Source organism: Convolutriloba macropyga, chromosome 12 (assembly GCF_964194025.1).
Source record: "Convolutriloba macropyga chromosome 12, txConMacr16.3, whole genome shotgun sequence".
NCBI lineage: Eukaryota > Metazoa > Xenacoelomorpha > Acoela > Convolutidae > Convolutriloba > Convolutriloba macropyga.
The window spans coordinates 45,826,958-45,846,256 of NC_134479.1; the positions used below are offsets into that span (position 1 = coordinate 45,826,958).

General features: G+C 33.2%; 1 long non-coding RNA gene across 1 annotated transcript; it reads left to right on the forward strand.

The window, feature by feature from the left end:
- Positions 1 to 2,398: 2,398 nt before the first annotated feature.
- On the forward strand, positions 2,399 to 5,742 carry LOC142351079 (uncharacterized). Its single transcript, XR_012760939.1, has 2 exons — positions 2,399 to 4,308; positions 4,681 to 5,742. It is a non-coding gene; the product is annotated as an uncharacterized LOC142351079 (long non-coding RNA).
- Positions 5,743 to 19,299: the final 13,557 nt, after the last annotated feature.

Consider the following 19,299-nt stretch of genomic DNA (forward strand, 5'->3'; position numbering starts at 1 on the left):
CTTTTTTTTTAAGATCTGTTCACACATTTTCATGATTTTTGAAGTCAAATTGGAGTAGTGATTTTGGTCACGCCGAAACAGGAAATTGAGCGAAAAAGCGAGTGGTTTTGCGACGTGAATTTTTTTCGCTCTAATTTTAAAGTAGAGTGAGAAAACGGTGTTTGAACAAAAATTCGGTTTCTCGGTAGTGGTTTTTTGTTCACATGCTGCAATTTCACTCTGATTTTCATTGTTTTTTCGATTTTTTTGGATCGGATTTTCTAAATGGTTTTTGCAATCCATTCACAGCTCATTCTAGACCTAGTTTTTTGTTTGAATTAATTTTTCATTTCTCGCTAGTGGTTTTTTTGGTTCACATGCGTCATTTTGACATTGATTTTCTGTTTTTTCTTATTTTTTTGATCTGATTTTTTCTAAAATGGTTTTCGCAAATCACTCATAGTCCATTCTAGGTCTAGTTTTTCTGTTTAGTCAATGAAAATTCTTTGAATTGTACGTCAGGACTTGTCCTGCTATGTTTTTTTACTTCGTCGAATAAAAAAATGTTTCGCTTTACCTCATTTTGCAGCTTTTTCAACATTTTGCGTGATATCTTTTTGACTTCTCTAGGCTAGTTTCTCTCTTCTCTCATTCTGCTAAAAGTGATTTTGAACATCAGTTGCTCAGCAAAGCAAATCAAAATGAACAGAGTCAGTATAAAAAATTGAAGTCAGAAGTAGAAACGGGATAAACCCATAAAGCCCAATTTTAGATGCCCGCTATTTGAACGTCGTTCCTATAAGTCTTAGTTACCATCTCTAATGCTTATTGATATTGATAGTAGCCCCTGTAGCCTCTCTCTAAGAAACAGAAGTACGTTATGTTCAACTACGAAATGCCATCAAAATAAATCGGACTTAAAAAAATTTTGTTGTACACAATTTTTTTTAATATCTTCTATTCTTTCAATCCCAATCATGCTTATTGGAATCAACGGCGGCTATTTTCCGGCAATCTGCCGGGTATGTTTTTACATAAATTGTTTTCAACTGTTTGAGGTAAATTTCCTAATTTTGTGCTTTGTACGAAAAGTTTTAAGGATGCTGTAAGTCTTTTAGGGATTTGTTTGATCTATTGATTTTACTCATCCTTTTTCATTTGTTTTTGTTTTTAAAAGGTGGTTAATGTCAGTGAATATTTAAGTTTAAATAAAAATTTAAGTTTTATCATGGAGACAGTCAGTTATTTGATGCAAGACATTTTGGAGGAAGAAATTAAATTTTCTGTTTCCTTCTTTGGTTTTTTGTTTATTACGCCATGTGGCGTGTGATTTATCTCTGACCAAACATAGCTGGTATCAAAAGGTTTCCGAAAAGATAGTTCTGAGAGGTAGCATTTTCTGAATTTTTGTATTTTTTCGTAGTTTATATCCGGTTTTCCTCCTGGGCAATTCCAAAATAATCCGGCAATGTTTTTTCGGTTCTCCTTCCCGTGTTTAATTGCTCTGCAATGAAGTTTCAAACCATTGTTGTAAACGTGTTTGTCTTTTTTATGCAATTTTTTTTTACCGTTTTGATCTTTGGAGTGACTTTTAACGCCTTGGACTTTTTTGTTTTGCGTGATCTAAATTTTTCTCTCAATGAAAAGTGTCAGCAGCTGAACTCAAGCGGCGGCACTTCACTACTGCTGCTCAGGTCAAATGCTCCAAAATTGGTATTTTCTTTAAATTTTATTTGTAGTGGTATATATTAACTTCTAATTACATCATATGAAACTCCCTTAGTGCTTTCAGTTACTTCATTTCCCCAACTGAAGCAGGCTGCAATAGATTCGAGCCCCCACTTGTTGTTTGATAGCAATTCTGAAGTGTGCTTTAAATGTTTGAAAATTCTGTCCTAAAATTTTTCATTTATGCATCTAAAGTTTTCGGGATTGGTTTTGTCAAAATAATTCTTTGGTGTTTTTTAAATTGTGAGCTTGCTTAATATTCTTTTTCCTCTATGTTGTAGGTTGAAAGAATCTGGTAAGCGTTAGTATTTAAGTGAGTTTGCAAATTTTCTGGCACCAGTTTTGTTTTCGCAAGGAATGCGTAATCGCATTATTCCGTAACTTTATTGGAAGTAGGTTGAAATTTAAACGATTCTGCATTTTTATCCAATCCAATTGTTTTCATGAATCCCAAAACTTTTGTGCAATTTTAAAGCTTTTGAAAATTAAATTTGACCGACATAACTACCAAAAATCTTGAGGTTACATGAAAAATCGAAGTTGTTTTTTTTCGGTAACATGTTTGATCGGAACTCCTTGAACAGAACATTGTCTAACATTTTTAACTCGTGCGCATTAGGCGAACTTGCGTTTGTGGAAACAGGTTGATGGGATTTCCCTGTACTGCGAAATTGGTTTTTCTTGTCAATGAGTCGCTGTACAAAATTTTAAGGTTTCAGGTGTAAAAACATAAATTCTTTTGAGATACCACAGTTTTTGTTGAGTTCTGATGAAAATTTTCCATTAATTTCTATTTCTAAAACCATTGGTACTAATGTAATTATATAATTATCTATAGAAAACTAATTGTGCTGAAAAATCTATTCGAAAGCTCTTATTTACCGATGAATTGTAGTGATTTATGGAAAAATTGTGAAAATAAATTTGTACGCGTTGTAAAGATTTTGCAATAGTAAATCTGTTGGGGAATACATCGAATTGGTTTTGAAACTAAAGATGTGTAACTTGTTAGAGCGCAACGTTTTTGTTTATCATTTACTATTAGAGTTTTGAAACAGAATTGAGTTATTTTGCTGCAAAATATAGCACTGAGTTTCCTCTGATGTCTTGACCAGTGAGGCGTTGGTGTTCAAATAGAAACTGTGTCCAAGATTTTTAATGACTCTGTTTTATTTAATTTAAAAATCAATTTTGCTAGCGTATTATTTAAATGACTGTCAATTTTCATGTTACTATACAATCATGTAGTAAACATCGCTTCATATAGCATAATGTAAACAGTAACTATCATAAATTATTATAAGTAAAATATTGTAAATTAAAAATTGTTACTTCTGTATCTAACTGCATGTAAATACTTTTTGTTCTTAAATTGTACACAAAGTATTTGTATTCGTAGTGAGCATTGGCCACAAAATCTATAAAATCTAACAATTTCCATTTTTCAAATATTTTCTGCAATTATTAATCAAAAGGATGATAGTTTTGAATTGAGTTATTTCTTTATAGTGCGACTTTTCAGCTGGAGTATGGAGTTGCGTATGTTCAATTTTGACAAACTTTTTCAGAAACTGCTTCTAATCGGCTGATTATTATCTTTTATCGTCTACCTCTCGGTACATATTGAGTACGTACAAAATTATTCACCAAAAATGTGCTCCAATGAAGAACATTTGAGTATCTACGATGTACCAGAGCCCATTATAGAACGTATATGCCAGTATCTGCTGGATGACCCCAAAACACGACATAAATGGTGCAGCGGTGGAATCCTTCACGTCTTAAATTTCAGAGCTTCCTGCAAATACTTGAATTTTATTATCAAGAATAGTTACCTGAAATTTCTATTGCGAGTTTGTTTTTATCATCAGTTACACGAAGATGATAGACCTAATAATTTCTCTGTTATGGAAAAATTTCTCGATTGGGCTAACTCTGATCTTAACTGGAAATGTTCGCATTTAATTCTTGTCTTGCCTGAGCAGGATGGTAAGTCAGAAGTCGTTTCATATTGCGTACTAAAATTAATGAACCATAGTTCAATTTTTTCTAGACAACTTTCATATCTAGAAGTTGACGTATCAAACAGATTTGACTATTACTGTGACACGATACCTTTACTGAGTGGGATTTTTTCCCGGGACATAGTCTTAAAGATTCGAGCAGCGACCTCAAACTCCAATGTTCTTACGGATCTACCTTTTTGTGACAGAATCAAAATCGCCAGCCATAGACACCTTATTGACCTCGACCCTGACATGTCAAAAACTGACAATACCATTTTGAACAAGGTTCCAGATGCAGAAACTATTATCATAAGTGACCTAAATCACGTTATATTGCGTGGTTTAATGTCATGTAAACTTCTTCGTCTATTATTCTGCCACCAAATTTCTTCTCCATTAGATATTGAAAATTTGCCGGGAGTGAAATTTAGTAAACTGGAGCATTTTAGCGTCAAAAGGTTATTTATTTTTGATTTTATTCCGCTGCCTTTAACAACGTTGTTTCCTAATTTGACTTCTTTAACAATCGATTGTGCGAGGCCTGGCACTATTACAACTCTTGACCTTCCCGTGTCTTGTGTTACAGTCAAAATAGGCATCTTTTCCGTTTGTGGCCCTCAAGTTAGTGGCCCCTACCTAATATTTTCAACCCTCAAGCGCGCATTCAAAATTGGGATTTTTCCGTTTGTGCCCCACCCCCAGCTTAGTGGGTGTATATAATTTGCACCCTCCAGACGCACGTGCCATATTTTACAAAATGATTTACGAGGTAACGGCACGTTTTGTGGAAGCATAGCGTATTGAGGGGGGTGGGGGCAAACGGAAAATAACCCGAAAATAAAATACAATTTTTGGATCAGTTTTCGCAAAACAGAATAGATCCTAATTTTCTATGTAGTGTAACAAAATTTTGTGACTGGGTTGAGCTCGGTGCTGGTGGTCAATAACGGAGAAGATGCCGATATAGATGTCAGATTGTTGAAGTGTATAGCTAATTGTTGTCAGATTAAAAATCTGATGGTGTCAGACTTTGGACGCGATGACGGCGTATCGCTACTGCGAGAAACAGTGAGCAAGTTTTCTTTTCAACTAGACATTTTTGTATTTGCTGCCTTGGAGGATGATAACAGACCATGCATAGAATTTTTCAACGAAGTGGGACTATCTCTTCTGAAATCGCAACATTGCTTAAAAGTGTTGGCAGTTGACGTCGTGTCCAGACAAAACTTCCGAGAACCGAAGTTAAATGAGTACAGCTTGGTCAGCGTCAACGAAGCGGGGGAATTTAACGAGAGCGAGAAAGAGCTGCTCAACATACATCAAAGCTTGGAATACTTTAGAATGAATAGCGGGTTTGTGCTGCTTAATAAATCACCGGATGGACGTCTTTTGCATTTTATGAAATTCTTGGAAACTGAATATGGTTGGGGCATTTCACAATTTGATTATAAAGCCCAAATCAACGTGGTATTCGACTGGGAGTCTATTATTGATCGAGCCCATTAATATACAGATCTTGGTTAGAGAAATTTGCACGCCAGAGAACGATATCAAAAATTTTAATAAAACCAGTGGCATTACATGGTAAAACTAACAATTCTTGGTTTATAAACACAATTTTGAAGAAATTTTCTATTGTATTATGCTTATCCTGGCATAAACTACCATTTTTTAACCGAAAAGAAACTTGAAAGCCTGCAAATGTTGATGTCTCAAATGAAATTTAAAGAAGATTTACAAGAACCAATGGACTACTCAATCCTAGCTAGATAGTGCTATTCAAAAACTTCAATATTTAAAATTGACTCGCCTCATAAACAGAGGTTTGAAAACTGTTTATAATGAGTGATTTTATTCTAAATATTTAATTTAGCTACACTTTTCAGCCGAACTATTTTAATCCTCTTGTATTTTTTGTTTTTGTAAATTCAACACAGCAGGTAAAACTAATCTGAAAGTAACAATTTACAAACTATAATAACAGTTTGCAAACAATAAGTTCTACATACAAAATATTTTTTGGTATCCAGTGTTTTCAACCAAATTATTTAAGCCCTCCATATTTTAGCTCAATCTTTAATAGCTGAGCGGAGCTATTATTGGTCGCTTATTTTTGATGTTTTTTTAAAAAAAAATGGGTGACCTCTCTATTCACAGGATGTAAAACAAGTTAATGAGCGTGAAATCAAGTGTGTGGGTCAATCTGCTTAATCAGAGGCAGGGAGAAGTTTTAGCATTTTAGAGGGTTTTGGGGCATAAATTGTTTTCATAGAGCCATAAATTACTTTAAATCACATGCGGGTTTTCAGAGCAGTTTTTAGTTGAACTCTAAGATTTCAATCCAAGTTATGTTCCTCCGTACGTTGACAACTAATTGTACGATTAGGATCCTCTTGAGTATTTTAAGCATTTACTAGACATTAAGCTGACATTTTGAGCTCTTCATTTTCATTGGCCGTAGTTATTCTTTCTTGCTTAATATGTTAAATTTTGATGGGAATAGAAACAGGTTTTGTATTGTGTTTTATCGAAAAACAATCAATTTGTTTAATTTTCGCTTGTCTTCTGTCTACTATTAATATTACAATTCATTATTTTACAATTCATTATAGCTGATGTTTATATACATAATCATTTTATTGATAGTTTTAATTAATACGAAATACTTTATGAAGACATAGTGATGGGAGGGCTCCGGACCACCCAATATTCACCCAGTGTTGGGGAGGGGCATTTCTTAATCTACCTTTTTATTATTTAAATCTATTCTTTGGACTGTGATAGTAACAGCAAAAACTTGAATGTTCAATAAGCAAGAATTTACTGAATTAATTGAAATACAATTGTGTTTTAATTGCTCTCGAACGATGTATGAAACGTGCTAGTATTGTTATTCAAAATTTTGGTTGAAATATTTTATCTAGCATTTTTGCTCGCTTGACGTTTTATCTTGAAGAGCGGGTTAATGGCGATGGTTTCAAGTCTCTGAGCAGAGCTTTATGGGAGCTGGCGACGAACTTTCCAGGAGGTAGAAATTCATGGTTTGAAGGGCGCTTTTGACCTACCAATTTAAACCCTTTTTTTATATTCTGGGCCTCTGAATTTAGTCGCCCTATACTTAACAAGCTACGACCAATGTCATCCTCGCCTGGCTTTCGATAGTAATTTTTCCAATCGTCAGATTATTCTAGAAACTTGTATCAATTGTATTAAACCTCTCACGTATTTCTGCCAGAAGTTCTGGCGACAACAAGTCTTTTGTGAAGTGGGACGTCAAAATTTGTTCGATGGTTTGAGTTAATTAACTTTTTTGCGTGTTTTTCTTAGTGCTAATATGCATTTTTTTAAAAAAAGTTTCATGGTTTACTGGTTTTTGATAGTAGTGGCTGTCAGATATCCCAAAGTAGTGGAGAAAACGGGGGCTCTAGCCACCAGCAAATTTGGCCCATTTCTCCATACGCTGTCGCATATGTCGAAATGAACCAAATTGTACTGGTAACTAGAGCCCCCGTTTTCTCCACTGCTTTTTAATATCTCAAAATAAAAAGCAAAATTAAAATCTGAAAACCCGCATGACCGCACACCCCGCATGAAACGCCATCTAAATTTATGCGCATTGTGCGGATTGTGCGCGTTACTTTAATGTTTAAAAAAATTATCTATGAAATAGTTTTTGGCTAATCTATGAAATAGCCCTGTCTAATAATTTGGAAATAGCTTTGACGAATACTTTGGAAAAAGCTTTTGCTAATCTACTCTTCTAATAATTTATCTATATATATATATATACCTTTGGCTATTAATTTGGAAACTATAACATAATATTTATAATACTTGGGTTCATCGGGGTTATCTTTAAAAGCTAAAGCAGAATTAGGTTCAAAAGTTGAATTAGAGATATCGATCGAAGCTAAAGCAGAATTAGATTCAAAAGTTGAATTAGATTCAAAAGTTGAATTAGATTTATCTTCGAAGAAGTTAGACTTAATGAATTCGCTAACAGGTTTTATTTCATTAACAGAATAAACACAGAATAACCCACTAAAGCTAACAATAGAAGAACAATATTCACACTTAACCTTACTTGAATTACATTCTTTACATATTGATTTCTTTTTATCAAAACATATGATTTGTCTTATAACCTTACATTTATTACAAATTTAATTTGTTATATCAATGTTGATTTTGGGGCTAGTAAAACTATGTGGGGTTGGGCTTAGAGTTAGAGCTAGAAGTAGAACTAGAACTAGAATTAGAATTGGAAATAAATCTAGAGTTGGAAATAGAACTAGAATTGAAATTAGAATTAGAACTAGAGATGGAAATAGAACTGGAATTGGAAATAGAACTAGAATTGGAAATAGAATTAGAATTGGAGATAGAACTAGACTTAAAGCCAGACTTAAACCCAGAACTACAACAGTTTGTTTTATGTGAACCAGTTCCACCAATGCAAATACTACCAATAATTCATCTCCACATGCACACTCACTAATTTTATCCTTATGTTCTATTTTATAATGAAAAGCTAAAGTAAAAGGAGTTCCACATTTATAATTACACTCTAAACATTCTATAACCATTATTTATGACGAGCCAAAATTTCAGTTAAAAATTTAGTTTTGTCTTTAGACTGGATGGCGTGTAATATGTGTAAAGTTGATAAGCATATTTCTTTCTTTATGTTTAGAAATGGAAGATGTAGATTGTGCATCTATCTTAATAGATATAGATTTACCCATACTAGAAATCAGTTCAGAGAGTATGTTTATAAATATAATATCGGTGAAGCCAGGGGCTCTGCTCTTGGTGTATGAGTTAAGCACAAGTAGGGTTATTTATATAAATATTAGCAAAGTTAAAATTTATGAAATCATGCGGGTTATAGGTTTTAAATTTGATTTTTTTAAATTTTAGATAGTATAGAGTAGTGGAGAAAACGGGGGCTCTAGTTACCAGTACAATTTGGTTCATTTCGGAATATGCGACAGCGTATGGAGAAATGGGCCAAATTGGCTGGTGGCTAAAGCCCCCGTTTTCTCCACTACTTCTCAATTTCTAAAAGTTAGTGGAAAATTCCAGTGATGCCCTGGTAATTTTTCGAGAAAGTTGCCCATTAAGCTCCATTTTTGTACGTCGCAAAAGAGTATCATTTCTCCTTTCGTATTTCAAACAAATCTGTTGAAATTCTTGCATAACCGGTTTTAAATTACGCTTTCACGCAATCTTAAATTGATTATGCTTGCTTAGTCAATATTTTATTTTCATATTAAAAGAAAATTGTAATACTAATTGAGTTCTTCTAGAATTCTTATGCTATCTCATTCGATTTTCTGATTCTATCTGTTGTGGTGAACGCTATCTATTTCAGTATTGGAGCTGTGATTTGGTTTAGAGCCATTTGGTATCGGTTCTTAACGGCTGAGTGACTCAAGTCGTTGTAAATTTAACTTTTTTGCTTATGTTTCATCTTGCAATGAATGCGACCTCAAAACAAATGTTGACCATCTACGATTTGCCGAACCACATTTTGGCTCGTATTTGCCAATATCTTCTGGACGACCCAAAGTTGAACCACTATTGGTGCAGTGGGGGAATTATTCACGTGTTAAACTTCAGATCTACCTGCCGTTACTTCAATGCTGCTATCAAGAACAGTTGCTTAAAGTTTTTCATGTGTCTTGATTTCCACGATTATGAAGATAACGAGTTTGCCTCCATTGACAATTTTCTCCAATGGACAGAAACTGATATCAGTTGGATGTGTACAAGTCTAAAACTTGTACTGCCACCAATTGAACGGCAATCAAATCAGTTTATGGCAAATTTTCTTTCAAAAATTACCAGTTTCGAATCCATTTTCTCTGGAAAAGTTCATTATTTTAATATTGTTGCGGATGCTAACTTTGAGGGCTATTTAATGGCAATAACAACTTTATCTGCCATTTTTTCACCCAATGTAGTAATCAAATTACGAGCAAGCGTTAAGGATTTTCAGGAAGGTTACGATCTGACCTTCGCCCGATGCATAAAAATCCTCAAACCTCTCGATTATGATCCCGACGTGCCATTGAAAACATTTCACACTCTTCTTAAAAAAATTGCAAACGTAGAAGTGGTAATGCTGAAACAATTAGGACCCAGTATAGCCCGGGCTCTGACTTCATGTGAAAAACTCCGTCGATTATCTTGCGATTGCATTTCTCTTGATTTTAGTCCATTCGATCTGCGAAGTTTCCATGGAGATGTTTTTGACCGAGTAGATCATCTCAAAATAACGTCAATTGATTATTTGCATGTATTGAACTCGGATTGCTCAAAAGTTTTCTCCAATTTAACGTCGCTGTCAGTTCACTATGGCAATAGGCCGTTAATAATTGATGAGGATTGGCCCGATTTCAACCTTCCTCCTAATTGTGTTACTGTAAAATTGGATGTTTGTTTACTTGGCTCTATTTTAAATTGTCTTTACATTGTCTTTACTTGGCTCTATTTTAAATTGTCTTTACATGGCATGTCTATCTTGGAAAAATCTATAAGCAAATTTACATTTCAACTGGATATCTTTGTTATCGAATGTCAGCAGTCGGGAAAAGTTTCCTGTTTGGATTGTTTCAAACGCATTGGAATCGATGTTCTTAAATCGCAGAAACGATTGAAAGCACTTACAATTGATTTGTTTTGCGAAAATCGCCCTGGAGAAATGGTTTACAGTTTTTATCGTTTAACTCGACAAGAGGTTAAAGAATTAGAGCAACTCGTTAAAAGAGATCGAAAAGTGTTTACCTCGCATTCAAGCTTACAATACTTCCGAATGAAGGACCACTTCTTGGTTCTCAAAATGTCTATAGACGAATGCCTTCTCAGATTGATAAAATTCCTAGACACTGAATATGATTGGCGTATTGCGCAATTTGATATTCCGCCTTATTATAATGAACCGGTAGCTTTCAAACAATCGCAATTTACTATTATTTGAACATGAAAAGCTTTCACAGTGTTCCGACAAGTTGAAACATTGCATGGCTTATTTTTTCGCAGCCAAAAAAGATTGACTTCGGGAACAATGAGATCATAATAAACTTTCATTCGCTACTATATACTACTCTATTGTTTGAACATTTCTTCCTACTACACACAATTGCTTCAATTGGTAATAAAAAAACTGTGAAACTTATTACCGAGCAATTGACCGGAACGCTAGGCACCACAAAGCCTATTTTCAATTACGTTTGATGATCAAAATTCAACTATTACGAGAAGTAACAGATATACGTAATTGCATGAAGATGTCTGACTGGAGTGATAAAAGATCGAAAAGAGATTAAAATTTTGACTGTTGTAAAATTCAGGGAAGATTTTATAGCGGAATATTCTACCGTTTTTATAGCAACTCTTCTACTGTGCTTGAAGCCTATGGGAAACATCAAGAAAGTGTGAGCAGAATTTAAGTCAACTGTAATCCCGTCAACAAACTCACAGTATTAAAGTAATTTTAAATAAACAGAAGACTTATTTTTCGTCAGTTTTGAAAGTTCTGCCGCAATTGCACTTGAAATTTGAATAGACCAGGATTGACTGGATTTTAAAAAGTGTGCAAACACTTTGCAAAAATTTTGTTCGTCATTTGCTTATAAATTCTCATCGTGCGGTTTACCATTCATGGTAAGTTCGATGTCTATTGTCGAAGATGTCAAAGCAAGATGTCTTTTGTCAAATGCAATAAAACATCAAATGTTTAAAAAAACGGCTTCAAAATTTCTGATAGAATATAAATAAGATATTGTTTTTGTGCGTAAATCTCAGTTTTTTATGCATCGGTTTCCTGATTAAAATTAAAGTCCATACCTTTCTCGGGTTTAGATTTATCAACTTGTGCTAGTTTGATACTACTTTAATTTTTGTGTGCTCCCCTAGAAAACTTTATCATTCAGCTAAACTCTCAAATAGGAAAACAAGATTTGAACATAAAAAATGCATATGGGCGTGCTGTTTGGAACGCAGTTTTCCTTAAAATAATTTTAATTTGACTAAGAGGCAACTCTAAGAAAGCCCAAGCGGAACATAGATTTGGAAACAACACCTGGTGTTCAATACTTTTAAGACAAGTAAGTAGGTATTTTTTAGTCCAGATTCAATTTCTGCATGGTTCACATAAATGGTAGAGATCTGTTTGGTAGACTGCTTTGCAAGCTATACATTTAGCCGCTGTTTGGATACCGAACTATGCCTTTGTCTGTTTTTGCCCTTGCCTTATTGTTCCGACCCCTCTTGAGGGGGAGGAACTATATACTCAAATGGGTTTTTGTTCAGTCAATTTTTACCGATCGATATATTCATCGTGGAGAGTTGAGAGTGGTATTTAAAAAAAACCCGTCCAGCGTAGAATATGGAATAAGAAAGTTTTTTTTCGAATTTTGTTTTCTAGAGCGAGTTATCGTGGTTTAAATTTTTGTGAATTCTAGAACGATTTGCGTTATTTTTATTCACATTTTCCGGAATTTTTGCCTAAAGTTTCGCCAGTTTTGCTAAAATATGTAAAAAATAGTTAGAAAATATTACTGTTACTTTTATTTTTAAAGTATTGTTGATTCTTTTGAATTATTTGATTTGGCCAAAATTGATGTGGCTAAATATCTCCAAATTCCGCCTTTTTCATCAAAAATTGCCCGAAATAAGCTTCTTTTGTCCAATTTGATTAAATTTGCCGGAAATACATGTCCAAAAATAACTGACATATTCTTTGTTAACTACAAAAGGGATCTAGTCCTACTTTCACTTCCCTTGAGAGTTGTCTGGATTTGAAATCTTAAAGTTTTCTGCAAAATTAACTCTTTGATTATCAAAAACGCACTTTTTATTTTTGATCTTGTAACTAAAAAATTGTCGAGATCTATATCATTTGAATTAATTTAGTGTTCGTAATGGACGAACAGGTAAAGCAAGGCTGGTTTTGCTCCAATCTTGTTCTTTTACAATCCAAAAATAATTCGGATTGTAATCAGTCGGTCTTCTTTTTAAAAAATTTCGATCTTTCTTGTGTTTTTTAAAGAAAGAATAATTCAAATAAAAGCTCACTGTTGATAAGTCCAATTGGCTTTCTAGCAGTTCTAATCTAAACAATCTAGTTTCTTCTCTCGAAAGATTATGGTCATTTTGACTTTTAAAAGTATTTGATGTTCAAAAGAAACTGGCTTATTGAACTATGCCACTATTTTTTCTCTTAATTTGGTCCACTTGTAGCTTAGTGTCAGCAAAGAAACAATGCTTTTTCTTCCTGTTCTTTCTACTGATTTTTAATTTTAATTTAATCTTTGTTGCGGTTTTAAGCATAAAGTTTTGGTTTTCTTGCTTTGTTACTACCAGATTTCAATTTTTTTTAGTTTTAGACATTGGCGCATTTTTCACTTTTTTTTCCTAATTTTGTCACGTTATCACAGTTTGGCAGTTCACATATAATTTCTTTTGGCGTTCAAAAAGGCGGAGTTGAACATATAAAAATCTTTAATGGCATAGGTTATGGTTTTTAACGGCTTCTCGAAGAATTTAGTTCAAGACAATTGTAAAAATTTCAAAAATTATGCGAGAAGCCGTTAAAAACCATAACCTATGCCATTAAAGGTTTGTATATGTTCAACTCCGCCTTATTTCAAACGCCAAAAATTTTATATTTGAACTGACAAACTGTGATAACGTGACAAAATTGGGAAAAAAGTGAAAAATGGGTCAATGTCTAAAACTGAAAAAAATTGAAATCTGGTAGTATCGTTTTTACTGTCTTTTTAGTCGTATGAATTTCTCTGGATCAAGACAAGTCTCATTGAAGAATAAATGAATCTATATCTTGATTTCAGTAGATAGCTGATGGCACCAGGACTTCCTTGAAAACAATTGTTTTCAAAAATTAAAAAAAAACACTTTGGCATTTTTGTTCTTTTTTGTCTATTTTTTTTACCTAGTCTCGTTAATTACAGGTCACATATGACAAAATTGTCATTGAAAGAAGGTGCAAGTGTACAAAATCTAATGTTTTTACAGAATTCATTATGAATTTACTGGCTTCGACACAAGTTTTTCGCAAAAAAAAAGTAAACTAATTTTTCATTTTTGTCTAATTTTGGTGTTTTTTTCGTAGATGTAAGACATATTCTGAATAATTACTAGTCTCAAGTGCTTCCTCTGGACGAATAACTGAACCTATTAAATTAATTCGAATTGTAGCTAATGGCTTTCATTACTAAGAAATTCATTGTTTTCGAGAACTATGGAAGTATTAATTTAATTTGACCTTCTAATTTTTTTTGTCAACTTGTTGCCTTTTCTCATTAATGAGAGGTCGCATACCACTTTACTTACGTTCAAGTAGGAATAAATTGAACATATGTTGAGAGACAAAATTTTTCTTTACGACTCCGACGGTGTTTTATTTGCAAGTTTTAATTGAATTTTGTTTGTTGTCTATATGTTGTTCTTTTTGTAACCTCATAAAAAATCATGACAGGTCCTAATGCCCTCCTCTAGAGGCATATGTGACCATAAACCTGTGGGATGTTTTCAACTGCGATATAATGGTTAACTTTGAAATTAACTGATGTTAAAAATGTAAGCCAATTTTTGAACGTTGCTGTTTTTTTGTTCTTTTTTGTCCAATTGTTGTCGAGCCTTATTATAGAGTGGTCCCGTGTCTCTTCTTGAGAAATACGGTTTTTTTTAAAATTTTAGTTTTATCTTACGCTATTTTGATGACATTTTTAATAAATTTTGTTTGCTTTAAAGTTTTGGATGTAATAATTGTTTGTTGTTATTGTTGTTTCATTTTGTTGTTCGTCTTGACTTGCTTTCTCTATAATGGCTGATCTCATTAATCTAACGCCGCATTTTTTTTTCTCCACTGAGTTTTTTGCGTTGGAGGCGATCTTTTTGTTCATACACATTTATTTTTTGAAAATTACTTGAATTGTTGGGGTTTTTATATCCGTTCCTCATTTGGTAGACATTTAGGCCAAAAATGCGGGTGAGCGGGGCCGGAACAACTTTATGTGCAAACGCACTTTGCCGAGCTTCCTAGTCTGTTCTAGAATTTCAATAATTTAATTTGCGTTTTGGCAAAAATGAGAAGAATGGCTGTTCTGAAGATATTGTGTATCTTATGATTAAATTTGATTTAAATTTTTATCAAGACTAATAAATTGTAAAGATAAGTAAAAATGATCATTTTTTTGAACTCTTCTACAACTTTTCGAAAGTTTTCATTACCAATAAATTTTCATTACCATGTGAAAAAAAACAGGAATGTATTTGCGAAGACAACTATTATGTTTCCTCTCGAATAGAAGGATATTTATTTCATGCGATGATACTCAATGTGTTAATTCTAGATGAAAGAGAAATAAAGCGGGAGGGCTTACTTGGGCCTGTGCGTACCACAAGCCCCAATATTTTACCCGAAGGCATAAACCAAAGTTTTTGACCGTGGAAACAAAAGCGAAAGAATATTTGAATGACTTGAGCAGTACAAGCAACGGTTGTTACCCCTTGTAATTTGAAACAGGAAATGGAAGTACACAAAAAACAGTGAATCTGGTTTTGATTATATCAAAACTAACGAGGAAAAACAAATGCAGAACTTTTTAAGTCAAATTATGAATAAAATTTCTGATATCTCATGAAGGCGCTCAACAGTTTCAGTATCTTTTATGGTTTTGCTCTTTTTCAGAAGTCAATCTGAGCTACGAAGAACCTCAAAAGTTAGAAAAATGAAGTTTTGTGAAATTCCACAAAAAATTCTTTGCCAGTAATTAGTTGCTCTCGAACGAGTTTTAAGCAAGCATTGTAGTCACCTGTTTCGCTTATGCAAAACTTTGTTCCATGCTGTCTAAAGCAGAATGCAGCTAATTGCCTAAGCTAGTGTTCCGGAATATATAGTTGCTGCCGGAAAAGTAATTGACTATCTGTACGGGAACAAAATAAATGTTTTGCACAATTTGCTTTGCTCATTTTTGAAGATGTTTATAGCTATTAATTTCAGGTACTTATGACATTAAAAGACCACGTCAAAACGATGACAGAAACATAAATTGTAATATTAACGCAATAAAGAAGTGTTTTCAACACAATAATGTGCAAATAAATTTAACCATACTGCTGTGGCAAAATAAAAAACCCCCAATAGAATTTTTTTCTTGTGAAAACGCAATTAAAATATTTTAAAGTCTTTGTAGTCATTTAGTTTTATTTTTTTTAGCTTTTCAGGGGGTGACGAAGAATGCGACCTGTCTGAAGCTAAATTGCGTCTTCACAAAAAGTTGGCTCTGTTTCAAGCTAAATTTCAAGAACTGAAATTTTCTTGTTGAGACAGCGTTACTAGTTCTTTAGCGCTACAAGAATATATTGACCGTTTTGATCCTAGCAGTATCTCTACAAAAATGGCAATGCCAATTTTCTTATTGCTTTCTTTATATTCAATCTGCTCTTAGTAGAGAAACTGCATGAGAAATTAAAAATATCAAATTGAATGTTTGGTATAAATGTTCCCTCAAAATGCGCCTGCTTTTAGAATTTCAAATCCACTAGCAAAATGATTTTGAACGGAACTAAACCAAACGATGCTCGATTTTTCTCAACTCGTGCAGTATTTTATGCGGTTGCTATTGTAAATTATGGTTTGAATTGAAGAGCGCAGCGGTGACGACGTAATTGCTAAAGAAAAAACGAAGAAATCACGTTAACTTTTGTAAAACCTTCGGCTTATATGAATTATTTCTAGTGGCCCGAAATTTCTAGTGGCCCAAAAATGCTTTCTCGATCAGCTAAAAATGCCAACTTGCACGCTAATAGCACAAATCGAAAGTTCGTCAGATGTAAACAAAAACAAGATGAATGTGAAACACCGGAAAACAGAAACTTATCGGCAGCTTTTTAAATTCAGATAATGTTAAGAATCTGCTTCATCTTATGACAACTCTAGCTTTCCAACTAGCTTTTAATATCCATTTTTTGCTGCTTTTTAAACGAAAGAAAACAATTAGCTGACAAGCGATAGAAATCTGTAGAAAAACAAAAATTGAAAAAGAGAAAAACTAATTTTTAATGTTAGACCTATTTCTGTTATAGACCTATTCATATGTTATAGACCTATTTCTGTCACCTCGGCTTTGTCAGAAATTTTCGAAAAGGCGTTCAGTACACAAATTTCCTAGAAAGGGAGCTTTTATTGTCTATTAGTCAATTTGGTTATAGAAAACAAATTGCAACAATTGATGCTATCCTGAAATCGACAGAACAAATAAGATTAGAACTCAACAAGAAAAAAAAATGTTACCGGTGCGTTTTTAGATGTTTCAAAGGCTTTTGATTCTATAAACCACAAAATACTGTCACAGAGACTTAAAAATATAGGTTTTGACGTGCATGCTACCAATTTAAAAGAGAATTATTTGAATAAAAGAACGCAAAGAATTTTCCTAAACGGAATTGAATCAGATGGGATAAATTTGACAGAGTTCCACATGGTACTATATTAGGACCTCTATTGTTCAACATTTACGTCAACTATTGAGCAAAGATTGTAGAAAAAGACTGAACTGTCGTCCAATATGCAGACGAAACTTTTCTTTTTACATCCGACACTGATGATATATCGTCAAAAAAACTTGAACATAACATCTCAAAAGTTATCGTTTTTGCAAAGTCCCAGTTAGTGGTGAACAGACAAGAAACAGAATATATTGTTCTTCAGCACCAGGAAGAGGTTAACAAATACTGTACTGAATGTCGAGAATGAAAAAATAGCAGAATCAAATAGTGTGAAGTATCCTGGCGTAACTATTGATAGCAAACTAATTTGATGGAGACGTTAAGAAGGTTCTTCAGAAAATGGCTTGTGGAATAAAAGTTTTAAGTACACTGAGTAAAAGTTAACCAAAGAAAATCTTATTACTTAATGCAATAGTAATAGGTCATCTATATTATTTCGTTTTATTTTGATAGGGTTGCTCAAGTCATTTATCACAACTTAAGAAAAACAATTGAGTTGCGGAAAAAACATTTTTAATAGGAGAAAATACGATCGGTCCTCAGATCTCAAACTTCGCAACAAAATATTATCAGTCTCTTTTCTCTTGAAATATCATTGCTCATTTTTTTTCGCATACTCAGCAACGATCTTCCAGCATACGAAATCGAATCTCTCTCTACCAGGAGAATAAAACGACGATACAGGTCAAAAATTAACCTTCGATATAAGAAAGAACCATAAGTTTTTTACTGATTCCTTTATTGCACAAGCTATTTCAATTTATGGTAGTCTGCCTTCTAATATTAGACTGAAAACAACATCGAAAGCTTCCTTAAAAAAGGAACTGAAAAATTATTTTTGGAAAGAATTTTTGAAGGACCCAAAAGTAACTGATATGAAAGATGACAATGAGATTATTGAATTGTAATTTTTACTTTTAATCTTTTTGATGTACTTATATAATTGTGAGAACATTTTATGCTCGCATTTTGGGCCACTTTTTACTAATGTAAGGTCAAATTTTTAGTGTACGTCAAAAGTAATAGTGTAGGTCAAAAGTAATTTAATGATTTTATAATTTTACATAATGTTATATTCTTAATTTAACATTGCCTCTTTTACCATTTGCATTTTATTCTTATGTGTATCAGAGAAAATAGTCGCTATGCAGTCAACTGCAACTTCTGTATAGAAATTGACAGATTTTTTGTGAGAATATCTGTTCCTGACTCAACGAAGAATACAGTAATAAGAGCCTTTTGCGAAACTTTTCATATGCTTGGCTTGAATTGAACAAGCTTATGCACTTTTTGCACTGATTATCTCTGAATAACTACTTCGGAAAGTGCATTTACCTTTGAATTATATTTTTGTAGAATTGGAAAATTTGAATAGTAGAAAGCCAATTTTCAAAAATTGCAAATTTGAATAGTAGAAAGCCAAGTTTCAAAAAAGAAAATTTTTTATTGCTCAATCTTTGTTGCTTCTTTTTTGAGATGTTTCCGGCGCATTTACTGTAAAAGGCATTTAAAGAGCTATAAAAATGGTTGGTGAGATCTGTTCTTGTTATACACTTCAAAATTTCTGTTCTTGTTATACCTTGATGTTTCTACGTCTATAAAACGAAACTACGCTGGCCGTTTTACGCATTAGCTTATCGAAACTGAATCCTTTCTTGTCTGTCTTTTATTGATCAAAACAACTGAATTGAACTTCTATTTTCTCTATAATTATTGACTGGACTATGGAATTAACCAACACAGAAGCTGTGGCCAATGGTATTGTGAGTTTATTAATTCTCAGCTTTCTAATGTTTTGAGCACTTTTAAATAGAAGTGGTGCAGCGCATATTGTGAGTATGAATGCGTTTTTATTCCGTTATCAAAATTATTGCAATATTAACTTATTTTCCAAGCTATGAGAACCAAATTTTCCTTTCATAGGGCATTGGATTAGACCCAATGCATTTGGATTAGAAACAATTTTCACAGCAGAGAAAAGTTTTCACACCAGAGAAAAGTTTTCACACCAGAGAAAAGTTTTTATACACACCAGAGAAAAGTTTTC